The sequence below is a fragment of the Callospermophilus lateralis genome, chromosome 2 (genome assembly GCF_048772815.1).
Source record: "Callospermophilus lateralis isolate mCalLat2 chromosome 2, mCalLat2.hap1, whole genome shotgun sequence".
Classification (NCBI taxonomy): Eukaryota; Metazoa; Chordata; class Mammalia; order Rodentia; family Sciuridae; genus Callospermophilus; species Callospermophilus lateralis.
Window position 1 is genome coordinate 201819139 of NC_135306.1, and position 14315 is coordinate 201833453.

Consider the following 14315-nt stretch of genomic DNA (forward strand, 5'->3'; position numbering starts at 1 on the left):
CAGAAGTTTTGAGAGACCAGTTTATCCAGGCTTTACTCCAAGAGAACAATGATACCAGTCTACAACCTGCATCTGGAATGCTCCCCTAAACCACATCTTGTCTGACATGAGACTCCTCAGAAGGGGCCTCTAAGGTGAGGATGGCAATGCTCCCTGTCCCAGTGACAATATGCTAGTTTATCATCTCTAACCTGGACCTCAGGACCAAGAGGAATCCCCGCCGGACGGGAACTCTAGGAGTCTTGCCGCTACCTGAACAAAAGGAGCCCTAGTCCCAACAGGCAGGGGCCCAAACCAAGAGGCTGGGGTAGAGCCAAGCCTGCCTCAGACCCACGGTGAGTGGAGACCCATCTGGCTGCCCACACTGAACCATGAGCCAGGTCCTTAAGTAAAGTCACGCCGCGCGACAGGATGAGCTGTCAGCTGCAGTGGCACCCTGATAAGACTTTAGGCAGAACGCTGGGTACAGCCAGGAACTACAGCCACCCTCACAAAATGGTGGCATCAGCCATCAAAAGCATACCCCTGAAATTGTGTAGGGGAGCCTCACCCAGAGCTCCACCCTGAAGCTGTTTGCATCAAGAATTAGTCAACCAATCAATAAATACATAACTACTGATCACCTCCTGAATGTCCACCATTGTACTAGAGGCTGCAAAAGACTCTAGTCAGGAATAAACACAGCCCAGCCCAGCACTTAATTGCATACTGCATGAGATTGTTACCTAACGCCACTCATGCATCCTCTAAACATTTATTGAATGCACTCCATGTGCCAGATATGGAAATTTAAAACACTTAGATCCTGTCCCAGATATAAATTATAACTGAGGTGCTCTGGGTGTAACCAATTTAGCTTCAGAATGTTCCAGAGGCTTGAGAACCTTCTCAGAAATGACTATAAATGGGTCTTCAAGGTGCTACAGGACTGTGACTCTTGGAAATTCACAGGTACTTAGCAGTTCCAGTCTAGGTAGATCTCAACGTGGCTGAAAAGGTAAACACAACCCCTCGCCCCCTCCAGCCTAGGCCTCCACACCTGTTCTCCCAGTTGACAAACTCATAAATGCAGTGCTTGTCATGGACACAGGTGCTGACTAGGGGCGAGCAAAGCCTCGGAGGGCCTGCTGGCACAGGTGTGGGCGGGGAAAACAGCTCATCCCTTCCCAACAGGCAGAGAGGCCACTGCAGGAAGTGGCCATGACCCTTTCCAATGTGAAACAGCAAAACTGGAACTTAAAGGGCACCTTCTGGGTTAAGTCCAGTGCTAAGAAGCCAGCCCTGCAGATAAAGAGCCAGGCAGAGGCAGCGACGGTGAAAAGTTTCCAGCCCAGACCCCTCTGTTCTGAAGCCCCCTCGGGTCTCCCCAGCACCCATCTTCCTCCTTGAGTAGGGCCCCTTTCTCAGCCCAGCGTCCTGGTGCTGAGCCAGCAGCAGGCGGCGGGGAGAAAGCAGCCAGCTCACCCTCGCCCACATGTCAGCCCCACCCTCCCTCCTTCCCCAGTGAGTCACCGGCAGCGGCTGGCAGCAACAGCTCCAGACAGGCAAAGGGTCACGCCTAAAACCCGATCTGCACACGCCTCCTCCTCTAGACCCCCAGGTGCCACAGGGGCTGGGGCTCCTGTTAGCTCCTCAGGACGGGGACCCTAGACAGGAGTCCTGGAAGCACAAAGCTGGAGCTCAAGAGCTTCAACCAGGCTGCCTCCAGGAGAGGGAGAAGCTACTCTGAGAAGGGTAAGCAGCCTGGGAAGACTAAAGCTGTTGCACCTGAGGCTGCAGGTGGGTCCTGGCCAGGCACTTGAGAGCTTCCTCGCCAGGTAATGCTGCCCACCACCCCACTGCTGCTCCGGTCATGCCTTCCTGACCCAGCCAGCAAGGGCTCCCCCCTCAGCTGATCTGGGCCCTTCAGCTGAGGATCCGCATGGGATGCAAACAGAAGCTGTAAGCCATGATGGCAAGGACCTGCATGTGGGTCCCAGCCCTTGGTCTCTCCCCTGTCCCTGGAGCCTATATACCAGGCGCAGATGGTCCTTCCGTCTCCTCCTCCCACGCAACTGAGGTTTAGTCAGGCTTCCCGGGTGCAGAGGGCTCTGTCCTGCTTTCTCCCCCAGGCAGTTCTCTGGAGCTCTGGGGAATTCCGCACTCCTCCGTCAAGCATCACAAGCCTCTGGGCTATTAGAGGCCTCAGAGTCAGGCTATCCAACATGGTGGCGTATTACATTAAAACTGTAGTTCATTCATGGCACTAGCCACATTTCAGGAGTTTCACTGACCACGTTTCAGGCTACTGGCTCCCATCCTGGCATGGATCTAGATTTCCCCCACTGTGGGGTTCTATGGGACAGCACTGACAGCCCACCAGATGGGGGAACAAGGTCTAGAGAGGCGAGAATGGAGCAGTGCTGGGGTCCTGGAACCCTGGCCTGCTAGCTCATAGCCCACCTGACCCTGGCTCACGGTGTTCTCTGTGATAGGAAGAGCAGGGTGGAGTGAAAACCCCTTAGGTCAGAAAAGAACTAAGATCCTGAGGGCGCTCTGACTGCAAAGCTGAGAAGACACACATTCAAGACTACAGGGACGGACGGAGCGGGTTTCAGGCCAGAAGCCCTGATGGAAGAACGGGCCAGTCTATGATTCAAAACCTCAAAGAATATATATACAGAGAAGCAGGGCTCTGCCATGCCCACCACCATGGACTGGGGGAACACTGAGCCAACCCAGGAGATGCCCAGGAAGCCGAATCCTTGCCCAAAGGGCCTCTGCTAGGGCTGGCTTCTGGAGGAGCATTGTTTCTCCAGTGCTCAGAGGAGTGGGGACCGGGCCTCTTCCCCGACAGAGATCTCATGAAGCCAGCCAGGGAGGGGGCCTAGGCTAATTGCTGCAGCAGCTGAAGACAGCCTTGCATCAGCTTCAGCGTCAAGATGACAGGAACTGATACACTCCCTGAGAAGCCCATGGGCCTCAATGCCTGAATGCTCTAACCTGAAGAAAAGATGCACACCCGAGGGGCACATGACTCGCATCCACCTACACAGGCTGGACACAGAAGGCAACACTTCAAGGAAGAGAGAGGCACCCCCTCCCACATGGCAGGGAAGACACCAGCCGCAGCAAAACTTCCACCTAGCACAGCAGCTCACACCCAAGCCAACCGACCCATCGTAGACACAGGGCCAGAGAGAAGCAGTCCCTGTCCTGATCGTGCAATGACTCAAGTCCAGAATTAGAGACCTCCACCACAGGGAAAGCCCCAAACACTCATAACCAGGAGGTGGGGTGGATATTCAAAGAAGAGAGACACACCCAGGGCGGGGGAGGGGGGGTGCCCTCATAAACACTCCCCAGAGCAAGGAGGAAGAGAAAGCTCCACATGGGAAGACTGAAAGAACCCTCCTAACCTCATCCGACTGCCGCCACACATTGAGAGAGAATTCTGCAGAGAATTCTGCACTGTTGCCTGCAAGGTACTGTGCTGGCGATATCCCATGCCTGGGGTCTCAGTCTGTCCCCAAACAACCCTATGCGGTGAGAATTAAGATCCTTATTTTAGAGATGTGAAAACAGGCATCAGAGGTCAGATGACTGAGCTGCCCTGCAGGCCCAGGGTTCTCTGACTCCAACGCCAACAGTTTTCACTCAAGAAGAGATGAAGGCACAAGTAAATACACAGGATGAGAAACCACAGAGAAAGATGCATGCGGGAGATATCAGAAGTGAGACCGGAGCTGGAGGGTAAAGAACGAACGCTAGAGGGACAGACCCACAGGAAGACAGAGGAGCCTCCAGAGCCCCTCCCCACACACCAGCCTCATGCTGGCCCTGCTGGGGTCCCAGCGCCTTGCATTCGAGGGGCCTTTGGATTCTGGGACTCATAGAAGTTGCATCTCCAGGAGTCAGTAACCCTGAGCTTCCCAGGACCCAGCTCACCTCTAGGTTTATCCTGGGCCCCAACAGGTGGGGGAAAGAGAACCATTTCCTTCTGGGGCTGAACTGGCACCAGGCTCACTCTAAAGGCAAGCACTCACAGGGTAATGCAAGCATTGCCACTCCTTGGGAGAAGGAAATGTCCCTGGCAGGCAGACCCTCATCCCAGAGGTGGCATTTCCCAGGATCTAAGCCTCAAAATGTACCCTCAAGGATGCATACCCTTTTCTACTTGAAGTAGAAGTGAGCAGTGATCTAAGTGGCACTGGGAACCTTCACAAATCTACCCAGCTGATTCTGGGCAGTATGCCCCAAGGGGGCACTTTCAATTTATAAGGGAGGGTGGAATTATCAGGGAGAATCAGACCAACATATTGCAAGATACAGGTGACATGGACCCTGGAAAGATGTTCAGAGAAAGACATACAAGGACTCACACACACAGCAGGTACTCAAAGACCCTCATCAGCCCTGCTCCCCACCCTTCACTGCCCAGAGCAGGACCACAGGCCCAGCTCACAGCAGACACCTGTCATGAGACCCTTTACCTGCTCACCTGGTGCTGTGTCCCTGAGTCTGCACTTCCCTGTGTGCGCACCTGCCAATCTTGCCACCCTGCTACTTAACCTTGTGGGTGGGAGGCTGAGCTGGCCCGGCCCACAGCTCCTACCTGGAGAAAGTTTTCCAGTCTCATCGCTCTACCCATCCCCTCCCCACACCCCTTCCCTGACCCTCACCAGTGTGGCTTTTCCGATTGTTGACAGCCAGGGCAGCTCTCTACCTGGAGCGCAGCCAACTGGCGGCTTCCTGAAATCTCTCTTTACCTCTCTCTACCCTGGCCACACACATCTGTCTCCCACGCCCCCAGCAAGTTCCAAGCTGTAAAGTCCAAGTTCCCACTTCCAGCAGAGAGGGAGATTCCCCCTTCCTCCCTTGGCCCAGAGGGACATCCCTACCCTCCTTGTGACGGAGACTTGGGGACAAGCATTATATGGTACAATGGGAACTCCCACACCTGACCACAGAGACATGGAAGAATGGCCCTTTACCCAGGACCACTGGGATTAGGACACCAACTGATGAGGTGGGGTGCCCTTCAGGGCAGGGAGAGGAAGTAAAGAAGAAAGCTCTTGCCTTGATCCTGAGGGGTCAGCACAGCTTGGAGGCTGCCCTCCATCCCCTCCTGGCCAGCTCTGGAGACAGTGCTCTGCGCTCGCCCCCCAGTGGTCAGACCACACTAGTGCAGGGGCGCAGGGCCGGGCAGGGCCAAAGAGCCGCCCCCCAGCCCAGTCAGGACACATAGCTGTAGCCAGGATCTGCTCCAGGCACTTCCCCTTCCCCTAGAACCTCCGCTCAGGCCCCAGGGGACTTGGCAGGATGCCCCTCCCTGACAGGACGTGTGCAGTGCCTCGCTCAGCCTCTCTCAGCCTCTCACTCGCAGGGCTTCCCTAGCCCTCTCCTAAATATCTGCACACAGATTCCAGGGCCTGGACCTCTGGGACAAGGGAGGCTAACTCCAGTCTTTACCTACATCCTCTGCAGCCAGCAGGAAACCTCCACCACCCAGGCAGACTGCCATGACCCAGGCCCTCCAAACCCCACCAGGCGAGCAGAGGCCCACCAGGCCCACCACAATGTGAGGATCCCTATGTATAACCAATGGGACACCCACTCACAGGCAATGATGCAAATCTCATTCAAATTCAAAGGCTGCTGCTTGGCAGAGTGGCACATGCCTGTAATCCAGTAACTTCAGGGGCTGAGGCAGGAGGATCGCAAGTTTAAGGTCAGCCTTGGCAATTTAGCCATATCCTGTCTCAAAATACATTAAAATGGCTTGGGGCTGTAGCTCAAAGACACCCTGGGTTCCATCCCCACTATGGAAGCAAGGGAGAAAGAAAAAAGAAATTCAGAGGTTGTGACACAGTTAGTCACAGGGACCCAAGGGCACAGTAGAGCTGCAATCCCTGCACTGCTAAGAGTGGTGGACCCAAGACCACCAGCTACAACGGCCCAGCCCCAAGCCTTGTTGGGTAGGAACTGAGGATGAATTCATCAAAATGTGCATACACAGGGGCTGGAGTTGTGGCTCAGCAGTACAGTGCTCACCTAGCACATGCGAGGCCCTGAGTTCCATCCTCAGCACCACATAAAATAAATAAATAAAATAAAGGTATTGTGTCCAACCACACACAATTAATATATATATATATATATATATATATATATATATATATATATATATATTTAGAGAGAGAGAATCTTTTTTTTTTTTTTTTTTTTTTTTTTTTTTGTAGATGGACACAACACAATGGCCTTTATTTTTATGTGGTGCTGAGAATCGAACCTGGGTCCCAGCCAAGTGAGCGCTCTACCGCTGAGCCACAATCCCTGCCCCAAAAATAAATATTTTTTTAAATGCATATACAGGGCCTATAATCCCAGTGACTCGGGAGACTGAGGCAGGAAGAACAGAAATTTGAGGCTGGAATGGGCAATTTAGCAAGACCCTGACACAAAACAAAAAATGGACTGAGGAAGTAGTTCAAAGGGTAAAGTGCCCTTGGGTTCAATTCAGTACTGCAAAAAAGAAAAAGAAAAAATGCATACACAGATTCCTGTGGTGCCTTGTGGCTCCACTATGTGCCCCCGGACCCCCTCAGACACATTCTGGCATGAAGGAAATCTCTCTGCTTGAACTCAGAAAGCCTCAGGAGCCTGGCTAGACTGTCCACTGGTAGAGCCCAGTGAAATGTAAGTCCCTGGCAGCGTGGCTAAAGCCCTCAGCAGGCAGAGAGAGCAAACGGCCCTAGACTCCCATTGCCACCACCCAAGCTAAAGGCACTCTTTCTCTTGCTTTTTCTTTTCTTTTCTTTTCTTTTTTTCCCCCCTGTATTGAGGACTGAACCCAGGGGCACTCTAACACCGAGCTGCATTCCACCCCTTTTTATTGTTTATTTTAAGACAGGGTCTTGCAAAGTTTTCAAGGATGGCCTCAAACTTGCAATCCTCCTGCCTCAGCCTCTGGAGTAACAAGGATTCCAGACCTAATCGAACATTCTAAACCCTCTCCAGCGGCCATCTCCCTTTCTCAAACCTAAGTGTGCAACAGCACATGGTCAGCCCAACTCCAGGGAGAGAAACCTGGGGGCGTCCAGGCAAAGTTCCCATCAGGAGTGGAACTAGCTCTCCTGGTCTGCCTCTCTGTCCCTAGGCAGTTCTCAAGTTCTAAAGGAGGTGGTAGCCACACCCTAGTAGCCCACACACCCCTCCACCCCCACAGCTTTGCCCCAACCCCTCAAACCAGCTCCTCAGGCTCAGGGTGGTGTGCACTGCCAGGGTTCACCAGCCAGTTCCACTTTGAGCAAAAGAATCCAGTGTGGTGGTGCCCAGGGGCCTCTACCAGGGGCCTCCCTGGGACTGAGGTGACATGGGACCCCCAGCTCATTCCCTGCCCTTGATTGATGGTGGCTTTCCTCTTTCACCAGTCTCCTATGACTTACTCTCTCTCATCCCCCACCCTGACCCTAGCCCTGGCCCTGTAGCCTCACCCTCTGGCTGGCAGCTCTGTGTCCCCAGTTCTGTGGGGTCATCTCTTCAAGGAGCTGCCCAGGCCCAGACCCCTGACTGCCATATCAGCATTACTAAACTCTGCATGTCTTGCATTGCCCCTGTGTCCTGTTCTCTCACACTGTCCCTGTGCATACTCTCTTAGGGACAAGGACTTTAGAGGACTCACATCCTCCAGCACTCATCTCCCATCCGCCCCACAGGGCCTGCAGGCTTTGCTAACTCAGCTTTGGTAGTCCCAGTTCCTTTCCCACCCTCTCTTACTGCACAGCTCACAGCTCAGAACAAGGTGCTTCCTAAACCTGGGGCTCCCTTGTACTCCCCAGTCTGCACACTCTGCCCACTAGATGAGGCCCCAGTCCAAAGACCCCCCAGGCAGAGAAGGAAGCCTGGGAAAGAGAAGAGTGCCACACCCTGCTCAGGGACTTCTCTCCTGGGGCATGGACCAAAGAGAGATCTAGTCCCCTCAATTACACCCAGTACAGTCATGGAAACCTTCAAATGCTTCCCAAATCAATCTCTCCCTTCTTCCCCATTCTCCCTCAAATTCACCTATCAGGACAGCACCCATGAGATCACTGGATCCCACAAAATCAACCAACACTTATCATGTGCTAGGTGCTGCTAGGAAGGAGAGAAGGTGAAGCTAGACCCTGCAGTGAGAGGTTAAATTCGAATGGGGAGAACTATTTCAAAACCATTTATTGGGAGCCCAGCGATATGCTGGGGACAGAGGTAGATATCTGGGCCCCTATTCCTGGGGAAATCCCATGTCATTCTTTAAGGACCTCAAAGCCTTCACACTGCCTTTCCCCAAATCCCTCCACAGAGCAGGGCATTCAGCAGCGAGTGCAAGCACCCCGGAGCACCTCGCCACTACTCTCACCTCCGCCCAGGGCCACACCCTGAGAAGCGCGCAATAGAACACACGAAACTCGCACAATCCCTCCGTGGTCACACAGTGCAGAAGTACCAGAGCCATCCCCACCTGGTTGTCGAGGCTCAGAACTGAGAGATTCCCCCAGGTCTTTCATCGGCCCCCTCAGCTCCCCTCCCACGCAAGGGGCACAACCTTCACCCAACTCACAAGTCCCTCCCGGCCAGAGTCGCCAAGGATCTGTGCCCCCACACCCCAGACCTGGCACTGTAGGGGGCGCCCAGCCCTGCCAGGGGCGGGCCAGGCCCTCACACACTGCACACCCCCTCCCTGCATGGGAAAGCCTTACATAACACAGTTCTCTGCACACACCCTAAAGCATGCTGCCTTTCCAGCCCCACAGCGGGACCTCGCCCCCGGGCCCTCTCTCCTGGCGCGCGCTGCCTGAGTGGAGGGGTCCAGCAAGGGCAGCTAAGTCCTCCTCCTACGCCAAGCCCTGCTTCTGCCCCCACCTCCCACACACAGCCCCTTTCCCCCTCCCCTTTGCCCCTCACCACTCCTCCCCAAGTTCTGGTTTGAATTAGTCACCGGCTCCAACCACCACATTCCTCAGGCTGCTGGCGCGGAGCCAAGCGCTGGGGCGGGGGCCATCCCGCCCGGACGGGTTTGGGAGTTGGGTGGGGGAGAAAGCGCCGCCTCTGGAGGGGAAGGGGCGGTTCTGGGGGCTGTGTGGCTGCACGCCCCCCCTCCCGCCCACCCCAACGCAGGAATCTCCCTAATTATGCTCCCCACCCCCCACCCCCACTCCCACCCATCCCGTCGGGAGGAGCGCTGCAAACTTCCAGGCTCGGCGGCCCTGGAAGAAGAAGGGAGTTTTCTGGAGCGGGGAACACGGAGGGGCAAGAGCAGGGCGGGGCTGCTGGGGGTGGCGCGGAGGGCCGCCAGGAGCGAGAAAAGGAGAGGCTCGTGGTACAGAACTGGGTGGGGCCGGGAGGACTCGGGACGCGAGTCAGGGGCGGAGGTGCGGGCAGCAAGGAAGGACAGCGGAGGGGGCGCACGGAGCAGAGGCTCAGGGACGCCGGGAGGGGCCGGGGGACTGCGGCTGCGATCTCGGAAACTCCGATAAACAGGGAATACAAACGGAGAGGCGCGCTGAGCCACCGCCCCAAGGAGAGGGGGTGGGACCAGGCCAGAAACACGGCGCCCTGCCGTGCGGCAGGGACAACAATCCACCCCTGAGAGAAATAGGAGTGGAGCGAAGCAGACTTCGGAGCGATTTTCCAACTTGGCCCAACTTGTGCCCCAAAAGAGCTCCGCTCCCACAGCATGACGCGTCGCCCCCCCGGCGGCTGCGGGAGGACAAGCTTGCTCCAACCTGTAAATTCTCACAGTGACACCACTCTCAATGCGCCTGGATGGAGCCCCGCAACCCGCCTCCCCCACAGGTTACGGGTGCAGTGGCCCCCGATCGCGCCACGGTGCGCCAAGCGCCCCTACCTGCGCGCTCAGCCCCGGGGCACAGCCATAGCCAGCGCGGGGCCCGAGGTCGCGGTGCTGTGGCTGCTGACTGCTGCGAGCCCCGGTCGGGGCGGGTCCGGCAGGGCGGGCGGTGCAGTCCCCGCGGCAGAGCTGCTCCGAGTGGCCGGGCCCCTGCGCGCGGAGGCGGCTCTTGTAACTCCGGCTCGGGCGGGCGGGTCGTCCGGAGCTGTGGGGAGAGGGCGGGGCCGGGCGGGGCCCGAGCAGGGCTGAGACCAGCAAGCGAGGCGGACACTCGAGGGACCGGGAGTAGGTTGGTGTGGTGGAGGGGCACGGAGGGGACGCAGGAACAAGGAGATGTCGCCTACTCCCCTCCCCCGTCTCTTGCGCCCTCCCCTGTAGCCAGGATCTACTCCCCTCCTCTAGTAAGTGGAGTGTGTGGCTTCATCGACCAAAACCTCCTGGAAGCACGCTGGGCTCATAGCTGGAATTGAGAGTCAACCCATTTTGCAGGAAGGGCCAAGGGACTCAGAGTTATTGGGGACTTGGATGATTCATTCGCGACCTCCAGCCTGAAACACGGACCTTTGAGTTTTATCTCAGATTTGGCAAGATTTCATCCCTCGTCCAGACACTTCGCTTGGTTCCCAAACTCCCCTGCAGCCGCACCCATTTCTTGCCTTCAGACTTTCATGATGCCCGCTCATCCTCTCCCCCTATGGAACCAACTTAGAGACGCTGGTCCCACCCTCCAAGAATCAGGGTCGCCGATGCCCCAGGCTCTACAGTGCTGCTTCAGATGGGGCAGCAACACCCGGAGTCGGGCTTGCAGCCCTTAGAGAAGTGACGGGGCTTCCCACCTTCCTCTGCAAACTGCCCCCCACCCCCGCCCCACGAAGCTGGTGTTGGGCTTCAGCTCTTCCTCTGCCTTCCCTGTCCTCCTGGATTTTCCCAACCCCTCTCTCATCTCTGCACTTGCAGGACGCGAGTATCCCAATTTACAGCCATTTCCCACAGCCACTTCTAACTTCTTGGAGATTTTTTATTAAACGCTTAATGATGGGGTATAGGGGCCTCTGACTACACACCCCATCCTCCACATTCCCTTTCTCTTCTCCCTTATGAGTCCACTTATCTCCCCCCAACCAAGTGGCCATTTACTACCCACTCCAATTTCCCTTTCTTCCCAAATGCTGGGGAAAGGAGACCTCAGGCTCAGAAACTGAGAATACCTGGCCAGGGCATGAGCACCCTACTGGCTGCAGGATCTTGAGTGGGCTGGGGCTGAGACCAGCCTGGCCCTGTCCTCTGAAATGGCAAACATGTTTACAGGCTAAAAATACCAGCAGCAAAGTCTGCTGCCAGCCCTGGGGGCTGTAGGCAGGTCCAGTTACCCTCACAGGGTAGCGGTGGGGGAGGGAAGAGACAGCAAAAGGAGCCACAGAAATGCAGACAAGCAAATAATGGACACACAGACGTGGAAACACGTATGTAGACTTCAGACAGGTATAGACATGCAAAGATGCAGAGACTTGGGCACCAGCCCCCCCCACTCACACACACACACATATACACACACATACACACCCACACACAAAGAGGTATTTACTTAATGACTCAGCCTCACTATGCACATCACAAGCACACTGTCATAGATAGACACAGACTGTCCTGAAAAATCACCTTCTCTCCCATTTTGTCCTGCACTCCTTTCCTAGCACCAATCTCACTTAAAGGAAAAAAAAAAAAAAAAGTCTCAACTTTTAAGCTTACAAACTTTTTTAAAAATAAAAACTAACAGCTGTTTACTGACATCTTTTTGCATTTTATTTCATTGTATATAATATTTATTCAGTTTCATAAACATAAACCAAGAATGAGATAAAGTGGCCTGCCAGGAGCAGTGGCACACATCTGAAATCCCAGCAGTTTGGGAGACTGAGGCAGGAGGATCACAAGTTCAAGGCCAGTCTCAGCAACTTGGTGAGACCCTGTCTCAAAATCAAAAATAAAGAGTTGGGCTGAGGATGTAGCTTGGTGATAAAATGTCCCTGGGTTCAAATCCCAGTACTCCCCCAAAAGATAAACTGGCCTATAATCCTACAAATCAGTTAATCCTTGTTGACATTTTTATTTTATTTTTAGTTGTAGATAGACAATACTTTTATTTATTTATATGTGGGGCTGAGGATGGAACCCAGTGCCTCACACGTGCTAGGCAAGCGCTCTGCCAGTGAGCCATAACCCCAGCCCCTTGTTGACATTTTAAAAAATAAAATCAATACTTTTCTAATGGTGAAGTTTGCTTTGTTTTTTTGTTTTTTTGTGGGGGAGGGTGTTTGCTTACTTATTTAATTTGGTGTTGGAAATGAACTCAGAGCTTTCCATATACTCTACCCCTGCGCTACACCCAGTCCCTAAAATTTAAATAATATAGAAATGTATAATAAAAAGTAAATGCCTTCCTTCCTTCTCTACAAAAGTCCCTCTCCCACAAAGTAAGCACTGTTAATAATTTACTAAAGGTTTTTTAACTTTGAAATGAATCATCATTTGGTTCCTTGAAAGAGCAAGGTCTCCTAGTACATATTAAAATGGGAATCAATTTACACTCCAAGTTTTCAGAAAGATGGCTATGGTGTGACAAGTGTCACAAAGAGGGCTATAGGGGGAGAAAGGAGGTTGGATAGGAAAGAAAGAACAGGACATGGGACATGGGAAGTGGGAGGGCCTGGACGTCATTCACCCCAGTTCAGCTTCATCAGGCCCCCCAGGAACAAAAGAACAGAGGCAAGCTTCCTGGGCTCAGAGCCAACTTATCTGCTCCTTTGTTTGTTCTGGCCACCTTCTTGGTCAACAGGGAAGAAGGTAGGATGGTGAGGTGGGCTTTTGGAGCAGGCATAGAACAGGGGTCACTGGCCAGGTACTTCATTCAGGAATAAGGGTAACAAGATGACCTGGTGAGGGTGGTTCTAGGAACTGGCTCCTGCCCCAGTCCTAGGAAAGTAGAGAGTGGGTAACCTCCACACTGTCTCTAAAAACCATGATCTGGAACCAGAACTGGGATTTCCTACATCAGCCTACTCAGACCAGGGGAGGGGAATGTTTTCAAAGGATTTTGATAATGTAAGTGGAGACAAACTTTTAGAAATTTCTGCCAAACCTTTTTCTTCTGCCTAATGCAGCACCCCTCCACTCCAAATCCGAAAAAGCTACTGTAATGGTGATTTTTTTTTCTTTCTGCATCATAGCATATATTTTCATATATTAGCTCATTCAATCCTCACACACCCTGGGAAGGAAGCACCCAGTGAGGGAGGCAATGGTCTCAGAGAGGGTTAGTGATTTCTGTGAAGTCACACAACTGACTGAAGCAGGAGTCAAAGCTCCCACTAGCATTTAAGCTTCATAAGGAGAGAGGTTTTTTCCGGCTGTGTATGCCCCATGCCTAGAGCAGTGGTGAGTACATAGCAATCACTCAGGAACAGGTTTTATTATTTATTTCTCGGTGGTCGCACACGCCTGTAATCCCAGCGGCTCGGGAGGTGGAGGCAGGAGGATCACAAGTTCAAAACCAGCCTCAGCAATTTAGCAAAGCACTAAGCAACTCAGTGAGACCCTATCTCTAAAAAAAAATAAAAAATATATATATATATATATATATACATATACACACACACACACACACACACACACACACAAAATAGGGCTGGAGATGTGGCTTGGTGGTTGAGTGTCCCTGAGTTCAACCGCTGGTACCTCCCAAAAAATATTATTTATTTATTTGTTTGTTTATTTATTTATGTGGTGCTGAGGAGTGAAACCAGGACCTCATACATGCTGAGCTTGTGCTCTACCACTGAGCTACCCAGCCTTTGACAACAGATGAATGAATGAACGAATGAATGAACTCCAGACATAACTGATCACAAAGCCCCTGCTCTTTCTCCCAGAGCAGCATCCTGCATCCCACACCATTAGTTTCCTGGGACTCTCAGTTCCCGGAAAGCAATTTTCTTATGTGTCGGTCTCTCTTGCAGCTGCACAAACATTATTGTATGTTCCATACAGGGTCAGGGACCTGTGGTGATGGCGTAAGATGTAAAAGAGAACTTGGCAAGATGGAATCCCTGCCCTGGAGGCACTCAGTCCCCAAGGAAATGGCTCTGATCACTCTTACCTTGTCCTCTGAATTTCTTGAGGGACTTATACTTTGAGAAAAACTGAAAACTCTTTTTTCTTTAAAACCAGGTCTTTTACACTGCTGCCTCCCCCCACACCACACACATGTACATGTACACACACTCACACACTTTGTTAAGAGTCCTCTTTGACCAACACTGGGAAAAAAAAAAAAGTCTTCTCCAAGGTTTCACACTCCTGTCAAATGAAAGGTTATAGTCTTTTATACACACCCAGATGGGGAGGTCAGCCCTGAGCCAGCACTCTCCACCAGCCATCAGAGGTG

General features: G+C 53.1%; 1 protein-coding gene across 5 annotated transcripts in view; it reads right to left on the minus strand.

Moving 5' to 3' along the window:
• The window catches only part of Ahnak (AHNAK nucleoprotein), an 89423-nt gene extending 79394 nt beyond the window's left edge, over nt 1–10029 (minus strand). For 4 of the 5 annotated variants that reach the window (XM_076847332.2, XM_076847335.2, XM_076847333.2 and 1 more), the window contains exon 1: nt 9869–10029. The gene's annotated coding sequence lies outside the window, so the exon portion shown is untranslated. The remainder of the gene's footprint in view (nt 1–9868) is intronic. The other variant, XM_076847330.2, reaches the window with a different exon arrangement.
• Between the last annotated feature and the right edge of the window lie 4286 nt (nt 10030–14315).